The sequence below is a fragment of the Anomalospiza imberbis genome, chromosome 8, assembly GCF_031753505.1.
Source record: "Anomalospiza imberbis isolate Cuckoo-Finch-1a 21T00152 chromosome 8, ASM3175350v1, whole genome shotgun sequence".
NCBI lineage: Eukaryota > Metazoa > Chordata > Aves > Passeriformes > Viduidae > Anomalospiza > Anomalospiza imberbis.
The window spans coordinates 5252468-5276206 of record NC_089688.1 but is presented as its reverse complement, the minus strand read 5'-3'; the positions used below and the strand labels follow the sequence as shown (position 1 = coordinate 5276206).

The following is a 23739-nucleotide window of genomic DNA, read 5'->3' as shown; positions in this document are numbered from 1 at the left end:
TAGAGATGATGGTAACACCTCTGTGATAACATATTTAAGAAGAAAAACAAAACAAAGTGAGGGCGCAGTTTTTTTCTAGCCAGAGAAGAGGAGGAGGTGAGAACATGTGAGGGAAACAACATGGAGAGGCCGAGGTCAGTGAAGGAGGGGAAGGAGGTACTCCAGGTGCCAGAGCCGAAATTCCTCTGCAGGCCATGGTGATGCCCACGGTGAAGCAGCTGTGCCCCTGCAGCCCTTGGGGATCCACAGGGGATGCAGAGATCCACCCACAGTCCATGGGGATCCACAGGGGATGCAGAGACCCACCTGCAGCCCATGAGGGTGGTGCCCATGCCGGAGTAGTGGATGCCTGGAGGAGGCTGTGATCCAGTGGGAGACCCAGTGGAGAGAGAGGGCCCTGTTCCCAAGCTGGAGCAGTCTGTCCTTGGAGGATGGCACCCCATGGAACCTATCTCATGATTCAGTTTTGATTCAAACTTGATCCAGACTTGCTTTACAAAATTTTATGCAGCTAGTGTGCCACCAAGGGTCCAGAGGGGAAAAGGGTTATGTGACATGTGCTTCGAGCTCACCACCTTGAATTTCTTTACTTTCAGAAAGCTGGATTCAGAGGTGATGCTCAGGAGTGAGAAAGTGAAACAGGAGAAAGGTAAATTATTGTTCAGTGATGAATGACAGTTGAGATATGTTATGCAACTAAATGTAGGAGCACCTGGAAGAGTGTAATCAGAGTGGGCCTTTTGTAGTGATTACAAAAAAAAAAAAAAAGCTTTGGGTAGTTACATGTGATTTGAAAGAATTTGATATTCCGTTCTTGGATTGTTTATCACAACACAGGCTATTAGCACATACCTTGTTCTCTCAAAAGTGTTTTTATGGCTGTAATTACCATGTTGGAAGTTGAGAAATGTCACTGTTGCGGGTGGAAGAAATAACTCCAGGGTGAGTTTATCCCATTGTAAGTCTGCCGTGTGAGACAAAGTGAATCATTGACACTAATTATGACTATCTCTTTCTTAGACTGCAGAAAGAACCGGGTTGATGGCTTAGGCTAGGACCAGAAGTTAGAGATGGCTGTGCTGGGATGTAGTGAAGTCTGTATGGGCAAATAAGGCTGTTTTCTGTGCTGCACCCAAAATTGTTCTTCACTAGCATGGAAAATCCGAACATGGTCACTTGACCAATGTGGGCAGAAAAGGGTAATGGAAAATGCATGTGGTGGGGAGAGAAATTCTATCAGTATTGTCACTGGACAGACATTCCTGTTTTGCCTGTGCCGCATTACCCAGCCCAGCATTTTTGGCAAGAGTGTGATGTGGCTGTTAAGCTGTGAATACTGACTAGGCTTCCAGTATGGTGATGAAAAATTGTTTGACAGGAGAAAAAGGTATTTGGTATGATGAACCGATTCAGAAGCAGATTGTATCTTTCTAAGATTTCTGCTGCTTTTTCTTGCAGCTGTGGTCAGGTGTTGTTGGAATTTGCAGACTATCTTCTTTCTCTGTGATGCTTTTAAGTAAATCTGAAGTGTGCTGCTGCTGGGGGGGGGCAGTTCCCTGCAGACCCATCTATTTGGTTCCAGCCAGAACGGGGTTAATTTTTTGCAGTAGCCAGAAAGGGGCATGGCCAGGACCTGAAGGTTATTCTCTACCGCTTCATGCTATTGCCAGGGAAAAGGGAGTCTGTTCTGAGGAGAAGGGGTTCCTCCTGGTCTAGGAAAGATGGTGTAGGGAGTGGTCAGGTGTCTGTTGTCAGAGTCCATGTGAATAGTTTCTTTCTTGCACCCTCTATCATTAGTATTGTTGCTGTTACTGTTTGGTTTTGTATCACATTGCTGTTTCCAGTAAATTGTTCTGTGGTCTTTATCTTTTTTGCATCCAGTTCCCCTCTCCAGCCACCACAAGGGCTGGGGAGGCAAAAGTGGGGAAGTGAGAGTGGCGGGAGGTTTAGAGAATTGCGGTGGGATTCCCACTGAATTAAGGAGGGCCATTCCCAAAGCACAACACCCATTTAACCTGTCAAGGCTCCCTGATATTTAAAAATATGATGAACGCAGGAATCTGCAGCCTATGTCTGGTGGAGCTATTGACCAAGAGATGTGGTTCCTAATATTGAGATAACATCAGGATAATCTGGTCTGGGGCCTCCTCCTCTAGTGGCAAGCCACAAAAAATGGTTACTGAAATACATCGGTAAATTATTCTTTTTTTCTCTCTCTTTAGGTTATTAAATATGGCATGATAGATTAGGAAAACTCATTTGATTTGCAAAAGATAAAAAGAAGTTACATCCACCAGTAGTGAACATGTAAATTTATATGCCACAGTTAGCAATTAAAGAAGAGGAAAGACAGCTTTGTAGGCCTCTCCTTTATATGCTACATTTGTAAAATTAGTTTGTTGTGATTTCCCCTGTATACTTTTTTTATCCCACAGGAATGTAAGAAGATTAGGAGCAGCATCAACAAAAGAAAAATCAGGACACCTTTGTACAAATTGAAATAAAACTGATATATATGTATCAAGGAGACAATTATTTAAAAGATTAATTTTTTCATTAGCTGAATCTTTTAGGGTAATTTTGCCATCACCAAAGCACCATTAATAAGCAACTGTACAGTAAGACACAGCAGAGCTGTGATTAGGGGGATGTTTAACTAATAGACTTTGGAATGTGCTCACCTGCATGGTTCTGACTTATTCAGAGAACACCCAGCTGAGGGCTGTGCATGTAAGGGGCAAGACGAGAGGTTTCTGAAAGCACAAATCTTAGTTGTAACTGGCACATAATGACAGGATGAAATTACTACCTATTCTGCCTGGTGTCCTCCCTCAGAAGCCAGGACTGTAATTTAAGGTGAATCAAAGACAAGTGTACAATGTCCCACTTTTCCCTTTGATTTTTACATATGTTATGAGGGGAAAGAGAAGATACCATAACTGAATGGCAGCAGAGATTCTTGTTCCATCCCTGTCATGTGGAAAGAAAATCTGTTGCTGTGTTTTTTATGAAGGTGAGGTAGGTATGTTTGTGTCAGAAATAGGCATGGAAATCTTTGGTATCTGCTTTCAACTCTGAAGATTTAGCTGGCAGTATTGGTGAAAGCCACAGGGCAGTATCTATGAAAAACCCTAACCTTTATTAAAGACGTGGATCTCTACAACAGGAATTACCATATGCAGATCTTCAGGGACACGCTTCATTCTCCCATGTTTGTTATTCTACAGTTCACAAATCAGTATCTTCTATAAAGCCAAGTCTTGAAGTTAATTTATGAACTAGGATAAAATGTGACTGAAGTCGATCTTTCTCTAGTGGCATTTGGATATGATTCTTAATTCTTATTCTTTATTTATTTAGGACAATTTTTGCACACCATGTTAATTTACATGTAAGTTCTGAAAAAAACCTGGTGAGACTGTTAGTAGTATCATTAGTATGATGCACAAAATTAAGTGCTTTCTCTTCTTGTTGGGCTCTATTTTATGAACTTTAAAAAATGTTAGCAGAATACTAGCTACTAAGATTAGGTACTGAACATGGATAAATCTGATTTTGAATTTGCAGTGAAATTTCAAATTTTGATTAATTTTACATGACTTGAATTTTTTAAGTGGATATTTAAGAAAAAATTACAATGGTACATTAAATCAGAAGTTACATCTTGGACACATACATTCCTAACTTGGTATAAGGAGCTCAGGCTGCAGAAATCTGAATGACAGTTGACAACAAATTGTTCCTAAATTCTCTGTAATAGTGTGCTACCTCTGAGTTTGTTTTATGATTGTTACAGATTCATATTCACAGTATATTTTGTATTTTGGTGTTAGGCTAATTCTTCTTATTTATTTAGTGTAATAGTAATTCAGTAAAGAAAGTTAATCAATCAGAAATAATTAGTAGTGACAGTAGAAAGAAGATGGTACATCAGATAGATGTGCCTGAAATACTCAGTGGAATCTTAACTAGTGCAAACACCTAAGACATTGAGTATCATGATAACCTTAATAGCTTTGTGTTCCAGTAAAACTTCAACGATTTTGTAGTAGGAGCAAGCTGAAGTTCCTATGTTATCACCAAGTAACAAGGGGTGACCTGCCTTTGGGGAAGATGGTTGTGTCAGTTCACAGTGATTATTCTGTTCTTAATTGTGAGTGAAGGAAGGAAAGAGGTTTTTGAGTTAAGAGAAATTAAGCCTTCTGTTCACATGTACATATTTTAGAGGGAGTTTGTTAAGCAGGAGGGCAAAGCTGAGTGCTATAATCTTTGCACATGAATGGTGCATGCCTCACTTGCAGGATCTGGCTTTGCTATCCAGGCTTGACCTGCTTTGGCTTTTATTTAATTTCTTTCTGCTCTTGAACTTACAAATTCATCCCACTAAGTATTTGCCTTCTGATCTACACTCGAATGGCAATCCCGAGAAGGTGGTGAGGGTCCCTACCAAATAATCAGCCCTTCCCCAGAAGGCTGATGTAGAAGACTTCCATGATGTTGAAGGTCTCAGGAAAACCTCTGCACAAAGAACTTAGAGTTGAAAGTTCTTAAAAGACAGAGTTAAAGGCCAATCTACCTATTGACTCTAACCTTTCTCTCTCACTACATAAGCCGCATAAGGTGAGGAATTAACTGGTTGTAAATGGGCACAGCCACTTTCATGCATTTGTGGCTTATTGATTATTTTTTCTTTAGTCCTGGTCCCTGAAAGATGGGATGGCAATAGCACAGCAAGGTGATAAACAACTTAAGCATGTTGGGGTGGCATAAGGGTTCTTTGTGAGAAATAGGCTTGAAATTCTGTTCCAGAAAGAAGTGAGGGGACCAGGTTTGTATCCTCAATTTAGGATTACTAGTTGTAGCTTGCGATGTGTAGTACCTATGAGCTCTGGGTGGAGACCACATTCACAGTGCTGTCAGAGACGGGGCAAAAAGAAGTTTTGTGGCTCTGAGGACTTGCAGTCTGTAGCAAGAATCTACTAATTCAGTGGAGAAAAGCAGAGAAAAGGATGAAAAACTCTCAGTGCTGTTCACTGGGATCCTGTGAGAACGGGTGGCTGGCAGAACATGGAGAAGATTGGGTGCTGAAAGACACCACTTAGGTTAAAGGAGTGATAGAACTATTTGGTTAACTCAGGTCATAAACCCCACCCTGTTTGTGTGTGCAAACATTTCAGGCAGAGCAGTAAAAGACAGAAATAGCAGAAGGCCCTGGCTGTGTCACTGGGTGAGCTACAAGAGCAGAGAGAGAGGGAAGATGATTCATCAAGCAGCGGTGAGAGGGCTGTATGATCTCCTGAGCTGGGATTAATTCTGGTGAGTCTGATAAAGTGCAAGTCCTCTCACTCCATGTCCTTCAGGTGCAGAAAGGAAGAAGGAACAGCATTCTGCTTTTCATCCTCCTTTTCACTGTTTTCTCCCTAGGAGCACCATACATTGCCTCCCAAGTTCCCAGCCTCTGAAAGGGCTGTTTTTAAGACCTTTGCTCATCTGCCCAGGGTCTCAAGGAGAGAATCTGAACTGCATCACTGCACTGGCTGGTTTTTTGTGCCTCATGTACCTTCTTTGATTTGTTTTTCAGTCAATGCAGACCATAATTATTCCCTGTAGAAATGCATTTTAAATACAATTGGGAGTCTACAGAAGTTACGAGGAAAACTACAGTATAATGAAGTACATAAACCCAATGCTGATGCTGAAATAACTTTTGGCTTTCAACAGAGACTCACAAGTCTTGATAGTGATGGCCTAGTAGCACGTTTTAATATGAGAATTCTAAAAATTTTAAAATTTTCCCAGCAAGTTTTATATTACACGACATTTCAATAATTGTGCAATATCATTAGAAAATGAGGGAAGGATTTGTCTGACAAATGATGACAATGCAAGTAATGCTTTATGTGCTGTGCACTTGAATACTAATTCTGTTATGTCTTGGAACATAAGACATGATTAGTATAGAAGGCTTTCATGTGATTGACAAGGATCCAGAAATTAGCCCATAGCTGTTCCTTGTTCATAAAGTAGCTCCTTATTTTGCAAGAGGTGATAGAATGTCTGTTTGAAAGGTGTTTGTTCTTCATTGTGCCATCCTGGGCTTCAGTAAGTAAAGGCAGACCCACAAACGGGGATTGTGTCCCCCAGCAGTATTAAGAGCAGCACGTGTCCCCCTCCTGGGTGTGTGGGAACATGACACAAAGCTCTCTCATCATGAGCTGGGGACACAAGCTGTGATAAGAGCATCTAGCTTACGAGAGTGCTTGCAGTGTTCACAGCTGTTCCCAGAGCCTCATCCCATGCGGGGGTTCCCAGCATTCCACAAGAATGTACCTGAGCTGATCTCTGCTTCCAAGCCATGCCAAAACATCCCTGTCCTCTGTTCTGGAGTGGAAGACTGCAGCTCCAGGAGATGTCCATTAGCTTACCAGACTATGGTGGTGTGTTTGAGAGGGGAGGGGGAAGTCCTGGACGAGATCAAAGTGAGAGATGAAGAAATAGCAGTATATTTTTCCTCCACCCAGTTTGCATCCCATTTTGGAGCCTGTGAGCACTGCCTTAACTTGAGCAAAGCCAAAAATCCCAGTCCTACTGGAACTTGAAATGGGCTCATCTATCAACTGGCCTCACAGGACATTTCAATGAAAGTAAATTGTGGCTATAAAGCAACAGACGTAATTGGCCAGCTGATGTCTGAGGTGGAACTGGAGCTCCTTACATCATTCAGAGCCCTTGGAGATGCCCTAATTTTGCATTTCCTGAGGTATTTGTACATGGATAGAACTCAAGTTGTAAAGTGGCTTTACACTGCTGTGTTCCTCCTCCTGCATAATATTCTATAATTTCATAAATGATGTTAACTTTAATGATTTAACAAGAAATATAATTATGGTTTCTACAGCAACCATGACTTTAAATATCCTGAATTATGTACATGTATAATCTCAAATATAATGAAAGACTAATGCAGCTCATTGCATGTAAATTATATTCAAAGTTACGACTTACAGGAGAGAACTGCTTTTGAATGATCAGGATGGAAGAATGTGCATGAGAAACTCCTCCTTAGCATCAGAATTTATGCTGGTTCATGCTTAGATTGTTAAAAGTAAAATAAAGTATACTTTGGACATTCCAAACCAATTTCTTTCTTGACTGAAAATAAACAGGTGAGTATAGTTTGTCAGTGTTGTTTACATTGTATAGAAGTCTATGAGCACACCTTCTGATGCAGAATTATTGTGTTACTCCCAGAAAATCTTGACACCCCTTGTGATTTGAGAAAGTAACACTGCCAGCAAATTTCTGATGGCTCTTTGCTTTGTTCCTCCGAGGCCTTGCTCTGAGGGTGTCGTGGTCTTATCAGCAAACAACCACCCAAGAGACATTTGCCTTTGAGAACAAGTACATTTGTGTGAGGCCAGTTTTAGCTCTCACAGAAGTTTGCTGTGCTCTACTGTAAGCAAGGGAAAGAAAGGAGTTTGGAAAAGGTGCCAGCACTGCTGTGAGCAGGAAGGCAGCTCAGAGTGAGGGGTCAGTGCTCGGGCTGAGAAAACAGATGCCCCTAAAGCAGTTGGGAAAGTTGTCAAAGGGCTGGGAACCCCAAAGGGGTGGAAGCAAAGGGCCTCACTCCCCACCCAAACCAGAGAGGAGCAATCCTCCTTGCAGACAGCAGAAATGTGAATTTTCAATATTTCTTTTGCTTTAAGATGCTTCAAATCCATATTATAGAGTGGGCCTGGAAGGATTCTTTTCTTCTTTTGCAGTCATGTCTCTGATGTCTTAGGTACAGAAGATGAGGCCAAATAATTTTTTTTCCCTAAATTTGAAGGGAATTTTTTTTTTCCTGGAGTGAATTTTTTCTTTTGGATTTTTGTCAGTGTCTGAGAGCAGCATTTGATTTGATGTCTCCAAATGAGTTGTTCTGTGCTTTGTACCCCAGTAGATCTGTGGAAATAGGGAGGAGGTTCAAATACAGTACCAAATACTTAAACTTTTAATAAGGACTTGAATTATAAGTCCTTATAAATCACTCTTCTGATAATAATGTATATTATTAATGAATAGAAAATAAGTATGGCTGTTTTATTTAGGGTACGTGTCCTTGTGGTTTGAACCTAAGAAGCTAAGAATGTGACTTAATTTCTGAGTTTCTATTTCTAGCTTCAGGCAAGCAGTTCAGTAAAAAATATGCTGGAGAGTCAGTGAAGTTTCAAACAAAAACAAAATAAAAGCACACCAGGAGTTACAACAAAAGCCAAGTTATCAAGGTGCTGGCAGAGATAATGATTTTTGTCTAGCAGGAGTATTTAAAATATTCAGTATCCAATCTCCTGCCCCTGTTCTTCTTTGACTAAACTGTGATAAGTTTTAATGCTGCTGAAAGACACATACATTGGTTTACCTTGAAAAATCTTTTTCCTCTTTTGTTCTAATATGACCAAAGCTGCCAAGTTGCCATAAACAAGGCTGGGTCTTGTGTCAAATTATCTACTGCAGTTTGCAGAGACAGTGAATAAGCTAATATCTTTTTCTCCTTACAGGATGCTTTTGTTGAAAAAGTATGTTCAATATTTTCACTGTTCATTTCTCTCCTTAGGATTATATAACCACCAGATGTCTCTAAAACCATACTCTCTCATAAACATTTCATAGTCTTTGAAGATGTTGAAAATCTGTGATTTATAGGACTATTGCATCCATCTACCCAGGGATTAAAAGCTCTATTACAATTACCCCAAGTGCAAAGTCAGAAAATTTATATAGCTGAGCAGATAAGTTTGGGAATTTTCAAAAGTCCTCATTTAATCTGTATACAGTAAAATCTAATATACTAACCTCCTTTTGAGATATAAAATTAAAATCCCTGTAGGATACAATACTTTTATCAAAAATGTGAGTAAGGGAAGATTTATTAAGCAGGATAGTAATCTCATGAATCTGAATATGCCATATGGTATTTTATTTCCTTTTGCTTATTTGAAGTTCATTCACTTTCATACAAATAGTTTTTTTTTTTAAATTCATATAAAGAAGTCCCCAATGCAGCAGAAGTTTTGATGAGCTGGAGAAAAATGTCAACCTCATGTTCTGAAGGATCCCTATTGCAAATATGCAGTCCTTGATATTCCTCTATTAAATCTTGAGGCTGGTAATTCTGTTAGATGAGATGACAGCCAATATATAATCTTGTAAATATTCAGAGCAGTAATACACAAACTGAGAATACTGCTTGGTACAAATTGGGGCCAGCTGATAGGAAAAGGCACATCCACTTGGAAAAGGTAAACTTGACCCTTGCAAATCCTGGCCTGCATCAAAAAAAGATGTCACCAGCAGGTTGAGGGAAGTGGTTCTTCAACTCTTCTCTGGAGTTCTGCATCCAGCTCTGGGGTGCTGGCACAGGAAGGATGTGGACTGTTGGAGCAAGTCCAGAGAAGGCCATGGAGATGCTCCAAGGGCTGGAGCCCCTCTGCTCTGGAGCCAGGCTGGGAGAGCTGGGGGTGCTCACCTGGAGAGGAGAAGGCTCCAGGGAGAGCTCAGAGCCCCTTCCAGAGCCTAAAGGGGCTCCAGGACAGCTGGAGAGAGACTGGGGACAAGTCATAGAGGGCCAGGACAAGGGACAATGGCTTCCCACTGCCAGAGGGCAGAGAGAGAACACACACAGAGATTGTATGATTCCTTTTTGTTGCCTGCTTGGAGGCATAACCAGTGTAACTGGCTACGTTATGAAACGGTCACTCTCTCAAAGTGGGCACAGGAGCCTTTTGCCTGATTAGGCTATTTATTGTCTTGTTCTGTAGTGAACACAATAGGTGAATTAGCACAGTGACCTGTGTTTGTGTGGTCCCTGCATCATATCAGGCAGAACAAGATTAAGAGTTGCATGTACAAATTTTGCAGCAGTTGAAATGATTTATAATATTATTATCCATCTTTTGTAGGAATCATTAATGAGTTAATGTAGTGTGTGAATCTCAGGCCGGGGTGTAAGGAATGTGTATGCTGATCGATAATTTGTACGAGCTTGAAAAACGTGTTATTGAAATCAGTCATAATTAGCTGTAGATAAAATCCTAATAAATCACTAGTAGCAGAGTAGTTCTCTTTAAACTGAAAAAAACTGAAAGACTAAGGGAGGGTCAGACCACTGAGCTATGAAATTATTCAGGAAAGGAAATGATGACAAGAAGAACTGATACTCATACGAAGATAACCTGCATGGGAACATTTTAGTGAAGAAAATACCCATTTTCCTGAGGAATGAGGAGAAATTGAGAGAATAGATGATTATTTATTCCCAGGAAGCACCAGCCTCCCTATATAACTGAGTTTGTGTGATACCACCCTTTGAAATGTGTGCTGCAATTTCACCATTCTGCATTTTGAATGTTTTTAATGGGAATAGTTATTTTCAAGCAAAATACCTAATCTTTCAGATAAGATGAAATGCCGTGATCATGCTGGCTTCAAGATGGATTTTAAAGCAGAGCCCTTAATTATTGTAGAAGTAAATTAATTTTCTGTCCTATGCAGAGGATTGTAGAGGAACTTGCTGTTCCATTACTGTGTATTGTCTGAGAAAGAGGGGGAAAAGTCTGTAATCATAACTTACTGTGTATGTGGACAGGAACAGAATGTGGAAGTTCAACCCTGGCTTTGCAGTTATTGATGTCAATAACATCAATAGCCTTTTACATGGAAACCAACATGCTGCAAATAAACTGGAACGTAAAATACTTGCAGCCATTCACAGAAATCCCCTGCTTTCAAAGTTAATGTTCTGAATGAACATAAATATGCAATTAATATTTGCAGGCATGGGGATATCTCAAAGTCATAAAAGTCAAATCCTGTCATTGTCATGGCAATCAAACTAGGTAACATTTAACTCCTTGGTCTGTTGCATAAGGAGCAGCAAATGTGTTTAAAGATACTGGTTTGGGTCAGGCAGGAAAAACTGCCCTCTCCAAGGAATTGTGTTAATACTATATGAAGTGCTTTTTGAATTTGTTTGGAGCACAGGGTCAAGCTTTGTTTATCTCTTTTATACTAAAAAAAACCCAAAAACAAAGCAAACCAAACAAACAAAAAAACCAAAACCCAGTAAGCTGGTAAAAAAGAATTATGAAGTGAATAGCCAGGATAAGAGATGGAATTTTTACCCAGGGAAAGACTGATTTTTTTTTTTTTTATTTTTTTGCCTGGAGCACAATTAAGTGAAATTATTGAAGAATTTAAACTACTTAAGGACATTTATAACACCAAATCTTAAGGTATACTTGAGGGTTTTAAGAGAAAATGCATTAGAGCACACATGGCAGAGATCAGGGAACATCTATCTGGCAGGTATGAAGGGTCCTTTATGGCCATCACAGAGCTTTTCGGAGACTTGTCTGTATTCAGCTGGTTGGATTCCTTCCACATCCCTTTTGTTCTTAAATATAAGGACTTCTCTGTGCAGATGAATTTATCTTTGCACACATGTAAATATTTTCAAGCCAAAAGGAATGACAAGGTTACAGCTCAGCAGCCCCTGTGGGTGCAGGAGGACACTTGGGGACCAGGGACCAGCTGCATGGCCATGCTCTTCCCGGTACACAGGCATTTCTGCAGCTTCCTTATCCAACAGGGCCATGCATGGCACCAGCAAAATAGGACCTGGCTGTGTTTGGGAGCCTCATCTCCCAGAGAAGCAGTATCTTTGACCGATTTGGAGTTTTCTAGTGGAGTGTTTCTCTTGTCAGTGCCCTGCCTGAAGCCCAGGCCGACGAGTTTTAACTATTTTTTAAATTTTCCATCCCCAAACTCTACATGAATAGTGTGACAAGCCTATTTTGGGAGCTGTAACTCCCTTGTGCTGCCAGTTTAATTTACAGTATCTTTATCCATCACCTCAAGGGCAAGGTTTCCTCCTCCAGCTGTGTGATAAAATGTCTATTGCCAATTCACTTTTGGGTTGATACTGGAACAAGGATCTAATTGCAGATACTTGATTGAGATCAGCTTTGCAGCATCTCATGCTTCAGGGAAAGCTGTACACCACCGAGGAGGGTAGAAATGAGGCCTGTGCTTAGTGACTGTATAGGTGTGAAAATTCTGTGACCATGCAAGATCATTTTGCTAAGCTAGTTTCCAATGTGAATATCTTGTAATAAGAATCTCTCCACAATTAGCATTCAAATTGTTTTCCCATCAGCATGCAAAAGTCACCTAATGACATTGCTGTGACATTTTCATGCACTTCCCAAACTCTTTCCTATTATATTCTTGCAGTATGCTGAAAACACTGTGGGCTCTCTGCAGGCTGGCACTGTGCTAATATTGCTGTTGTAGTCACACCCATGGACAATGTAATGATGTTGTAATGTTTAATGGCTACATGTAGGAAAACTGCAAAAGGGAACTAAAAGAAGGGTTTTTTCTGCTTTGTGAAATAGAGGCTAGTCAAAAGATTTTAGCCTGTCACAGATGAAAAGGCTTGAACGTGATGTCAGATGGCCTTTGTTTCTATGGAAAGGGCTCGACCATGAAAACATGCCTCTTTTTAATAGACTGCATTTAAGATATCTTTAGAGCTGTTTTACTTAGGCTGCTTGAGCCAGAGACAGCCAATAAGAAAATATTTATTTTCTTTTTCAGTAGATCCTACTTGTCTAAACGTAACATGAAGCATTAGAAAAAGCACTTTTTAATTTTGGATGGATTTCAGGACATGCAGTTTTCAATTGAATAACATTTTTATTTGTTACACTGATAATTGAAACGAAATATTATACCTGCGTTCACATGAGCTGCAGCTCTTATATAGCCCAGTGTTTTGGTGAAACTTGCTTTAAAATCATTCCCTGGAGAGTTGTTTTGCAAGGCTTGTAGCAGACAGAGCTGTTGCAGTTTAAGTGCATTATGGAGTTCTTCCTCTCACATCATCAGGCTTTGGATAACAATGCCCTGTGTTGCCAAACTGTTTCTTCCTTATCTGCCACTTCTATAAAAGCATTTTTAGCAGTGCATCATTGGAATATATCAGGCTAACACAAGAGATTAGAAGTCCAAATAGAGAAATGTATCAACATTTTCCCTGGAAGAAAGAGGGTGATACATAAGCCTCATCAGCTGGATGATTCACAGAGTAGAAAGTAGCATAATTCCAAAAATCTTTTTTTGGTTATGTTTATTCTAAAATGAAGCAGTTTCAAATTTGCTGCTCTGGAGATCCAGTTTTCTTCTTGTTGTAATGTTTTTTTCTCTTCTGTGTCATGATTCCTGTTCAGTGAATCAAATCTCTATGGCTTTTCAGAACTAAATTTTTACAGCACCAGTAATAATATCATTGCCATTATATTATCCTTTTACATAGGTTTAAAGGCCAGTTTATGACTGAAAGGGAATATCTGCAACCAGTACGGTCCTGATTCTAATTTGCATGTAAATGAAACATTTCAGAATATGACTGGGATTTCTGAATACACACAAAGTACGCTGTTTTGATTCCTGGAAAATAAAAATGCATAACATTAATAAGAAGAATATGATTTATATACTGGCTCTTTTATCTTACCATTTTCTATTCATTTGAGTATTTTTTGAAAGCTTCTGTGGCAATGGCTGATTATTCCTGCTGTAAAGTGGAACAGGATGTGACAAAACCTTACTTAATTCTATCCACATTAGTAGAGAACTCTCAGGTTAAATTCTGGCTGAAGCCCAGCACAGTAGGCTGTTAGTATCTAGTGTTATGCTATTATTGGTGGGTGTTGAAGGTATGAAAGCAAATGGAGGGGAGGGAATTTTGATATATGGATTTTTTTATATAATTTCTGGTATATCAGATTGTATTTAACATTATCCCATTATTCTTTGCTTGAGATGAACAATACAAAAGACTAAGAAAGGATAGCTGAGACAAGCTAAAAAACAATCAACTAAATAAAGATAAGGGAATAAATGGAACAGGGAGGGAAAAAAAAAGAACAAGATATCTCCTATCTTGTATTTAAAATGTGTTTATGGATCCTGTAAGATTCACTAAAACTGCTGAAATTTGGGCTGGTTCTTTTACAGAGAGTTGCTCATGTTTACTACTGAGATGTTGAGTTTGTTAGAGTTACTCAAACTGCTTGGCTATTGGAAATATTCAGGCTCACCAGCACAGCTGAAAGGGAATAAAGCACCAGAAAGAGCTGGGGAATATGGATTTATTTTATTTTTTAATGGGCATGTCTTCTTTCATGATGACAGACATTCCCACTGCTGGAGCTGCTCTTGCCGTGTACTAATGAAGACGTGACGCAGGGAGTGAACCACAGGACCACTGGTGTCTGGAAGGTAAACATCAGCCTGGGTGATATGTAAACTAGCAAATACCAGAAAGAATTTGGAAAAAAGAGGTTTTGGGGTGTGTATATGGGAAGAACTTCCCAAGGAACATGTTTACAGCAGCAAGGAATCAAGCCCTTTGCTTTTGGGCTGGACACTGATCCCAGTGGTTGCCCTGGAAATTGTACATTCTTGGGATAGAGGCTGTATTGGTTTTCCTGATCGATCAGCGAACTCTGAGCTCCTTGTGTGTGAAAGAAAAACCTCACACTCTTCTTCTCTTAACCCTCCTACCCTGTAATAATTGGCCCCAGGACAGGGAGGCAGGTCACAGGCATAGCCTCATCCTGAGCCTCACCACGGCAGCCAAGCTTTGACTGCTTTGCTTATGGCTGTGGTTTTACTTGGCCAGAGAAGCAGGCTGGCTCTTCAGAAGCAAAGTTGCTGTGCATGTGCTGAGTGGCCAATTTGTGTAACAAAGAAAAATAACCAAGTGCCTTTGGTGGAGGCCATGAAAACTCTAGATGCAAATCACTATCCTTTATTTTAAGCCTATTCTGGACACTAATCTGGGAAAAGAGGCACACCCACCCAGGCTTGCCCAGCTGCATGAATAAAAAAAGGATTCTATAGGAAAGAACAGAGAAGCAGCAGAGATGTGGTATGTGCTTTAAACCCAGATGACTTTCTACTGCCCTCCCCACAGTTCCCTCTTTGTCTCCCAGGTTTACCAGCTAACTTCCCATTTGCCTTTGAAGTGTGTGTGCAAGCCTGTGTGGAGTGATCCAGCTGTGTCATGCAATAAACTGGCCAGCGCAGTGCCAGTGCTGGTTGGCAGATGGGATTTTCAGATAAGTGATGAGTATTTTGAGGAACACAGTTTCACTGGGAAACTAGATGCACCTGGGCAATAGACTGGTGGTAATGCAGTGCTGGGATCCCACAGGGGTGATCAGGCACTCCTATAAACTTGTATGGGTGCAGGTGGCAGATGTGAGCCCTAACCATGCTGCTTCTCTGTGTACACATGGGATTGCTCTCACCCCAGGTGAAACCCATCAGCTTCTCCTGGGGTTGTGTTTAGGCCTTGAATGACATGCAGTAAGTACACTATATGCTATGAGTGATGAGTCCTACAGGTATGGAAATTCTGACACTGACTTCCTGAATGTGTTACTTTCTCTTCCATCCTTGTTGGAATTGTTTCTGCTGACAAGGTTTACCATTCCTCAGCCTGACTACATATCCATTGTTGGGTTTTGTGTCAAGGAGGTGTTGTTTAGCAAGGTTGCTACTGTTATGACAGTTAGTTGAAACAACTCCAAACAAGTGCTCCCAGTACCAGTCTGGCACAGTTTGGGGACTATTAATTTTGACTTAATCTCATTGAGATGAAGTGTCCATTGAATGACTGCCCTGGCCTAATTTCTTGGCCTCCTCTGATAGGTGTTTGCTCCACTGCTTCACACAGAAAGGTGTTCAAATCCCTGTACAGTGCTGCAGCAGGGAAGATAAAAAAACAGAGGAACTTCTGCTCGGCTGGGCTGGAGGGTAAAAAAGCTCTTTGTACAGAAAGCCAATAGGAAGCACCTTGTTCTTGTTTATTTGGGAGTTTCATTCATCCTCCTATGGAAAATCCTGGTTCCAAAATTTACTTGTTGTATGGAAGAGTCTTTGTTAAGGCTTTCATTGGCAATTGTAGGGATGCCTTCTGAAGGAATTCTAAGGATGCCTGACAAATCTGGCATCATTATCAGTGTGTAGCCAAGGTATCAGGGCAACTGAGTGCATGGCTAGTGGAGAAGGAGAGGGGTCACAATTTATCTGAGGGCTAATGGCAATCTGGGGTGGGGTGGAGGGAGGTAGACCTAATATAAAGCCTAGTTAGGATGTAGAGCATTAACTGTAGAGCTAGTACTGGTCTGGCTGGTATATTTGGATATAGATCAAGCAGCTAATGGTGAAAGCAGAGTAATATGACATGGAATATGTATATATATGTATATGACATGGTAGCTGACAGGAGAAACCATGAGACAATCTATGAGGAGCTGGTTAAGTCTACATAAAGTGGCATCATAGCTGTGTTTGGGTTGGTGCAGCCACTGACTGTAGGAGCGAGGGTTGGTAGGATGGTTGGGACGGACGGAGACGAGAGATCTCTGAAGCCAGGTCTTGGAACTTGCGGTTCATTGCAAAGGCCGTGGGTGCAGGGGTCCTCTTTGGAGCTGCCAGCCACAGCTCAGAGCAGGCCCGAAACAGGAGTCCAAAAGAGCAAGAGGGAGGAAGTTCCCGTTACAATACAATAAATCTTCTTCTGTGCTCAATATTCTAATTTTCACTAACCAATCTAGTACAAGATACAAATCCTATAGCATTTACATTCAGCCTATAAGAATCATTACATTACCATACTGTGTTACATTTTAAACCCTAAAAACTACTCTTTGGACCCCTTCTGCCAAACTAGTATGGTCTGCTCTGACCCTTGGACCTGTCTGCAAGCAGAGGTATTCTATAATCAAAAGGAGATTACCTTCAGCTGGCCATACTATTGTTTTCCAGTTGTTCAGTAACCAAGGCTTGGTATCTCAAAGCTTGCTTTCATTTCAATCTCACTTATAGTTTTCATATTCTCAAAATCTTTTGCCAGGCAATTATATTTATAAGGCTTTCCTGTTTCATCTTCCCCAACACTGACCAGCAGTAAAACCTCTTGCAATACACTGCATGGCTAGGTAAAGCAGCTCCTAGTTTTTTTGGGAACCCTCATGCCCTTTAAACCACTGGCATTCAGTCACAAGTTATTTAAAATAAATTGAGTACATGTCAGTGCTTTGGTCTGTTTTATTTTTTTCTTCCTAGAACAATGCCATCTGCCTAGCACATATGTTACAGTTGGGTCCATTTTAATCAGCATGTGCAAAGTCATGATGTTAATGAGCTCCAATTCACTTTGTTTTAAAAAGATCAAAACAAGAGAACACCCCACCCCCTATCACCTTTCAATTGATATTTACACTTTTAATTTGATAAGGGCAAAGAAAGTTCCTTCTGCTGGCAGCCAATATAATAGATTTCAGACCTAAAGAAATTTCTATATCAAAGGTATATATACACTTATGAGTTCCCACCTCTGAAGGAATTTCCTCTGAAGGAATTGTTTGAGGAACAACTCTCAAACTTTGTTTCTGCTACCAGCAGGGTGTTTTTAGGCTCTGCTAGAGCACTGGGGAGATTACAATGCAAAGTCTTGCTATTAAAAAGAAGGTGATATTGAAGTTAGGAGTGCAATGAAATATCTGCAGAGATGGAAAACTGGTTGAAAGGATGCTATTACAGTCCTTTCTGAAAGTTATCGGTACAGAAGGGCCGTTTTCAGTATACAGCACTAGTCTTGGAGAGCATCAGATTGCTGATGCTGTTATTAGTCACACCACACTCACTCAGAGGGTAACACTTCATTTTCCTGCTGCACACTCAGAGCCTTTTTTTATTTCCAGTTTCATCACTGAGTATAAACAATCAAAACGGTGCTGATCAAACATCAGGATCTCAGAGGAGTTTGGAAAATTAACAAATAAAACCTCCCAAGTGACAGGTAATGCATGTGTTTATGTGATAGGAAAACCCCCAAACATTACAAACTGAGCTGTCTTTGCAGAAGTCATGGGGATGTCTCCACCCCAGTCCAGATTTTTTCCAAGGCTTCTTTTGCTGAACTCTGCAGTATCTCTGCCCTTTTCTGGGGCTGGCCTGTTGTGCCTGATAATGGCTACAGCAGCTACACAAACCTGTTGTAAATGTGACCTGAAAGGAAAATGAGTATTTTTAGGCATTTTGCGTGGTTTGTGGTCACATCTCCAGAATTTCTTATTTTCACTCACACATGTCTTGTCAACTCTTGGGAGAAGGAAGAGCTAATTCACTGCCAGCCCAGCTTCCTGGAGATAACACCCTATTTCCATGTGAGGAGAGATACACACTCTACATGGATCTTTCACTCTTGCTAAAATCAAATATGTGCTGGTATAAAATTATTCCTACTAACAATGTACCGTGACCTAATTTTCAGTAGACACGTAGCAGCCTGGAGGGTATTGCCACATTTTGGACAACAGAAATGAATGTCACTCTTTAAAAGGTGTATTTAATATCAAAGTGAAAGAATGAAATAGAATGTGGACATCTGTCATCACCAAAGGTGTTTTTTGTTCACTCATCTAACATAGACAACTGTGGTTTTTCCACGGTGATTGCATAATACGTCATGGAGCTCAGAGAATTAACAGGGTTGTAAAAGCTTGTGCTTTGGGTGATGAAGTACTCTCTTTTCTCTTCTTAACTCCTGTGGCAGTCCAAAGCACAGGGGGCTCAGCACAGGGATATCTGGTGTGAGTATCAAAATTGTCAATAATCTGAGCTCTGGCAGGGTGGAAGCTGTGGTGGCAATGTGAGACAGAGCCCTGGAGACATGAAACCTTGCTGTGGTGCAGGACTCTAGAGATTTGAGTGTTCATGAACCAGAAAAAATACATCAGTGACATAAGAAAGAAGTCTGGTTTTTTGCATTGGCCCTTTGGAGACAGGATGCAGGGTAGCACAAGGCAGGGAAAGAGTTGAGTCAGTGAGGAACCCCCAGGCTGCATTTTGACAATGCTGATGGACATCCAGGTGTGGAACAGCCTGGAGTGACAGCAGCCATCGTAGTCTGTGCAGCCAGAGAGCTGCGTTGTCTGTCAGCAACTGCTCAGTGCACTGCAAGCTGTTTCTCCATCATTGCCTTTGACTTTCATGGAAGTAAAATTTTTATCATGCTATAAATGAGATAACTGAGGGGAACCTGCTACTGGCAATTTGCATGTCAGTTTGTATCTAATTACTGGAATATCAGTACTGAGGCTAAAAGCCTGAAATGGTAATATGAAAAACATACAGATAAAACCTGGGCTAAAGGGCAGGAGCTATTTTTAGGGGAGTAGCTTTGCCTTTTAAAAAGGAAGGAAAACCACGTCAGCTTTATTGTTAGTGATAGCATAAATGCAGAGTAATGCAATTTTTGAGTTCAATTAAAAAAGGAAGTCTTGAATTTACAGATAATTCACTGCATCATTTGATGAAATTGCAGGCAGAAGAATGAACAGATGCAGCAAACAGGTTAGACCTGTGCTTTCCGATGATCCTGTCATCATGATGGAGCCAAGACATGCATGGTGACCCACTCCAGGTGCCAGGGCTAGGGTGGGGTAAGGAAAGGTGTGGGGAGGAAGGAATGGCAGAGTGGGGCTGGGAGGGACTGTCCCCTGCATTCCTCCACCCCCTGTGCTACTTGGTGGTGAGAAGAATCAGGAGTGAAGGTGCGATGCTGCACCAGAGAAGAAGCAGGAGCTGGGTGTTAATTTTTGTTTGTTTCTCACTGTCCAACTCTATTCTAACTGGCACTAAATTGATCCAATTTTCCACAATTTGAGTCAATTTTGCCCATGGCAGGGATTGGTAAATGGTCTTCCTGTCACAATCTCCACCTACAAAATTTTCCTTGTTATTTTCTCTCTATCCTGCTTAGGAGAGGGAGGCAGAAGATGGCTGGGAGCTGGCCATGGCCAATCCACTACATAAGCAATCTTGGAAGAAGATGAAATGCTCTGCATCTGGTTCATTCAGGTTGTTTCATTTTCAATAGCAGGAAGTTTGTGGCTCTTTGAGAGGAGAAGAAGTATCTTCAAAGGCTTTGGAGCTTGAGGTCTCTATCTGCAATAACAAATCCTAAGTGATGAAACATAAAACAACCCCAGGCATGTTCCCACTCATTCTACTGTTAACCATTACTTTTCCTGCATGGCATCCCAGCTCCTGGTCAGCTGTGTGCCATCATGGGGCAGACCATCCCTAATCACAGATGAAAGCTGCACCCTGGTCCAGCTGCAAGGGCTCCAGGTGGGCTGGAGCCTTCTAATCTCTTCTCCCTGTCCTCTTTCATTTTCCTCTGCCACCTGGCAGGGCTGGTGGCTCACCCCTCTCTTGGCTCAATGGGAGGTGCTCTGCCTCATCCCGAAGCCCTCAAAGCCTTCTCAGTCTTCCCATCCCTGTACTTGACTGTCCTCAAACCCCCAGAGCTATTTCCATGGAGTGTCGCTACAAAAGCTTGCTAAAGCCAAGGGTGAACTGCCATTCTCTGAAAAGCTCTTCTGTCCTTCTGCATGTCCTTCTGTCTCTGCTGCTCTTTGCATGGTGCACCCAGGGATTCCCTTGTCTCTGGTTGTAGTAACAACACAGGCCACCTGATATCGTTTCTCTCCTGGTGTTTTGCACCTGTGTTACAACTAGTTTTAGCCATGAGTTGTTCAGTGTATCACAGAGAAGGTGCTTGCACACACATACATTTGGGGACTTTTTTCAAGGTTTTCAAAAGAAGAAAAAAGTACTTTAATGGGTAAATGATTTAACGTTCTAGGAAAAATCTGTTTCTTGACCTAATAGTCAGACATCTGCTTGGATAAGAGATATATAATTCCACTGGCATTCAGCAGTGAAACAAGTGCAAATGTCTTCAGTATAAAATTGCTGAATCTCAGTCCTATATTAGCAACATAAACACAGGGATCCATATCAGCAAACCTACTGCTAATGTCACTGAATGACTAAAATATTATATCTGTGACGTAGGTAGAGTAGCACAATCAGAAGAGAAATCTCACTGTATGAAGAGCTCTACTTTGAGGCTGGTGACTTTATGGACAGATCAATACATAACAGTTTTGCTTTGTTGTATTGTAAAAGAGAAATGTTATCTGTGGTATTTGACTGCAATTACGTCACTTTGTAAGAATGAAAAATACAGGGCTTTGGACAACAATCAGATGTCCTCCAGAAGATGCCCTTATAATCCAGAAAATAATAGGCCCATGTTACAGAACTTCCTACAGAATTGCTTGTGCTATCACCCAAATCCTTTGTTAATCTTCATCTGCCTTTCCTTCTAGACTGAGGCAACTGTATGTTACTCAACCTTGCATGTTACTAAGGGCTGTACACACAGCCTTAGCTTTTTTTGGTTATTCAATCCAGTAGTTAATCCCAAGCTATTTAAAGCTATTTGTGGCCACCATATAGGGAAAGAAGTGCAGCAGTTCTGTTTTTATCAGGAGGTGATAATTTTGCAGGGAAACTGGCAAAGATGCACTGAAAATTGTGTGTCCTTAGTGTTGTCAATAGAGAATGCAGGTACCAGGGAAATAGGTACATTTTTTTTGAGCATTACTTCTATAAAACTTTTTCCCCTTCCAAGTGTACCACAATATTGTGTCTGTGTGTACTGGGGTAAAGTTTCCAGGGAGAAAGTCTGGTAGATGGCAGGGGGAAAGAGTTTGATCTGAGCTTCAAACTGTTTCCCCAAAAGGGATGAACATAAGGTGAATCTTTAAGTATTGTACTGACTTGCTGCCAAAATCTTGTGCTCAGGCAGTTTGAATATTCACTGATTGTGTCTGCTTCGCGTCTCCCATTTCCTAAGTTTCAAAGTGTTAAAACTGGGAATGACTTACTCCTGTTCTACCCTTCTAATACTGCTTTTCCTATTATTGAAGTGGCTTCTGAAGCACAATGTAAGGAAATGGTGTGACACTCTGTGTCACACATGGATATAGAGGACCATGTGTGACTTGAAGTGACTTTATACCATCCTCTTTCCTTCTTGCTTGTGGAGACCTCAGAATCAAATATCTGGTAAGACCATTAATGGCCCTCAGATCTCACCTGCCACAGTGTGGTGGGCCAGTTTGTGGAAAAAGTCTTGGAAATTCAGCTGGAGCACCCAGAGCAGTGTCTCAGTGCCTCACTTCTGGAAAAAAGAAAAAAACACTATGGATAAGTCACCAACAATTAGAGTTTAAAATAAATTAATGTCATTACAACATACTCAGAAATAAATAATAGATCTTCATGTGGTTTTGGTAGGGTTTTGACACCTGGGTTTGGTAAGGATATTTTTGTTCTCAAAGGCATGTAACTAACCCATGACGGGGAATCTGGCTGTATTATTACAGGGAAAGGGGAGAATTCATGCTTGTATAATAGAGCATGAAAGGACGTATCTAAACCATATTCAGAAGCAGAAGTAAATGCTTTGTGGAAACAAGCTGAACAAAATAATATTTCTTAGGGGAGCTTCTTGCAGTATGAATTTCTCAAGGGGATGGAAACAGCAAGCTGGGTGAGGTCTGGGCATTTGGGCCACACAGCTCTGAGAACTCCATTCCTTGGCAGAAACAACACATATTGCCTGGCGGTATGTTATCAACTCAGCTATTGGTAGGGGACTTCAGAGCTGGGTGCTGCTTCTCTGAACCTTGTAAATTTGCATTTAATTCCAAGATGGAAGATCTTATAAATAGTCTCTCTTGATCTTTCTTGTCCAGGTCCCCCTGGAGGGCATCATGTCCTTCAGGTCTACCCCCTGCATAAGCATAGTCAGAAAACTGCATGTTCCTAATTGTTATTTTTAAAAAAATCACTTATTAACAAGCAAACTTTTCAAGGGTGAAATATGTCCTTCTCCCCACTTGATTTTTATTATGATAATCAGCTCTTTTTATTTTTTTGTAATACATAATCAACATATTGTCTAAAGTGATGTAGAGACCAAATTGATCTATCTGTGCTCAGATAAGTTTATAACCTGCACATAGTGTTTGTAAAGGCTTTTCTTAAGCCAAATTAATTTCTTTTCCCAGTAGTCTCTAGAAAAGAAGAACTAAATGTATTTTATGCTAGATGCAGGAATGTGTTATTAATTATTGTTGTTAATATACCTGAATGTCCAATAAGTGGTTTAACTATACTTTTTCAGAGGCAACTGTGTTGATTGGTCTTTATCTTTCTCTTTTCTAGTAAAAATGACATCATTTTATATAATGAAGGTGACCTTCTAAAAGATTAATCTGAGATTTTTCATAATATCCTTTACAAAGTCTCTACTGATCTTTGAAATGAAGATGTCATTAATGTGATTAGAGGGAAGGAATACACACACCCCCATTTTTCTTTTTATTTTTTTTTCCTCCAGGCAGGTATATATGACTAAGTTAAAGAAAGGGCAATACTTTTTACTGTGAAGGATCTTTGTAATGTAAATACATATAAACACTTTTTTTTTTTAATATGAAAGCCTTGATCTTGAAGGAAATAGCAAAAAGTACAGAAAAATGTAAAATTTGCAGAATCCACACATTTTTATGTTTGTTACTTTCTGAAGTCATTGAAACAGTGAAATATGAAGACTACTTGATGTAAAGCTAGCAAGATCGCCAATCTCTTGTTCCCTGCCTGTGCAGTGTTTCCTTGCTTCGAAGGAAGCAGATTCCTGACCGTTCAAGACATCTCCTGTTTTTGATACTGTTAGATAACCTGTTAAATTTTTGCCCC

At 40.6% G+C, this 23739-nt stretch overlaps 1 long non-coding RNA gene across 1 annotated transcript; it reads left to right on the top strand.

Annotated features, from left to right (window-relative positions):
* The first annotated feature begins 558 nt into the window (after window positions 1-558).
* LOC137477820 (uncharacterized) lies at window positions 559-15296 on the top strand. Its single transcript, XR_011001200.1, has 3 exons — window positions 559-649; window positions 14239-14395; window positions 15042-15296. It is a non-coding gene; the product is annotated as an uncharacterized lncRNA (long non-coding RNA).
* Window positions 15297-23739: the final 8443 nt, after the last annotated feature.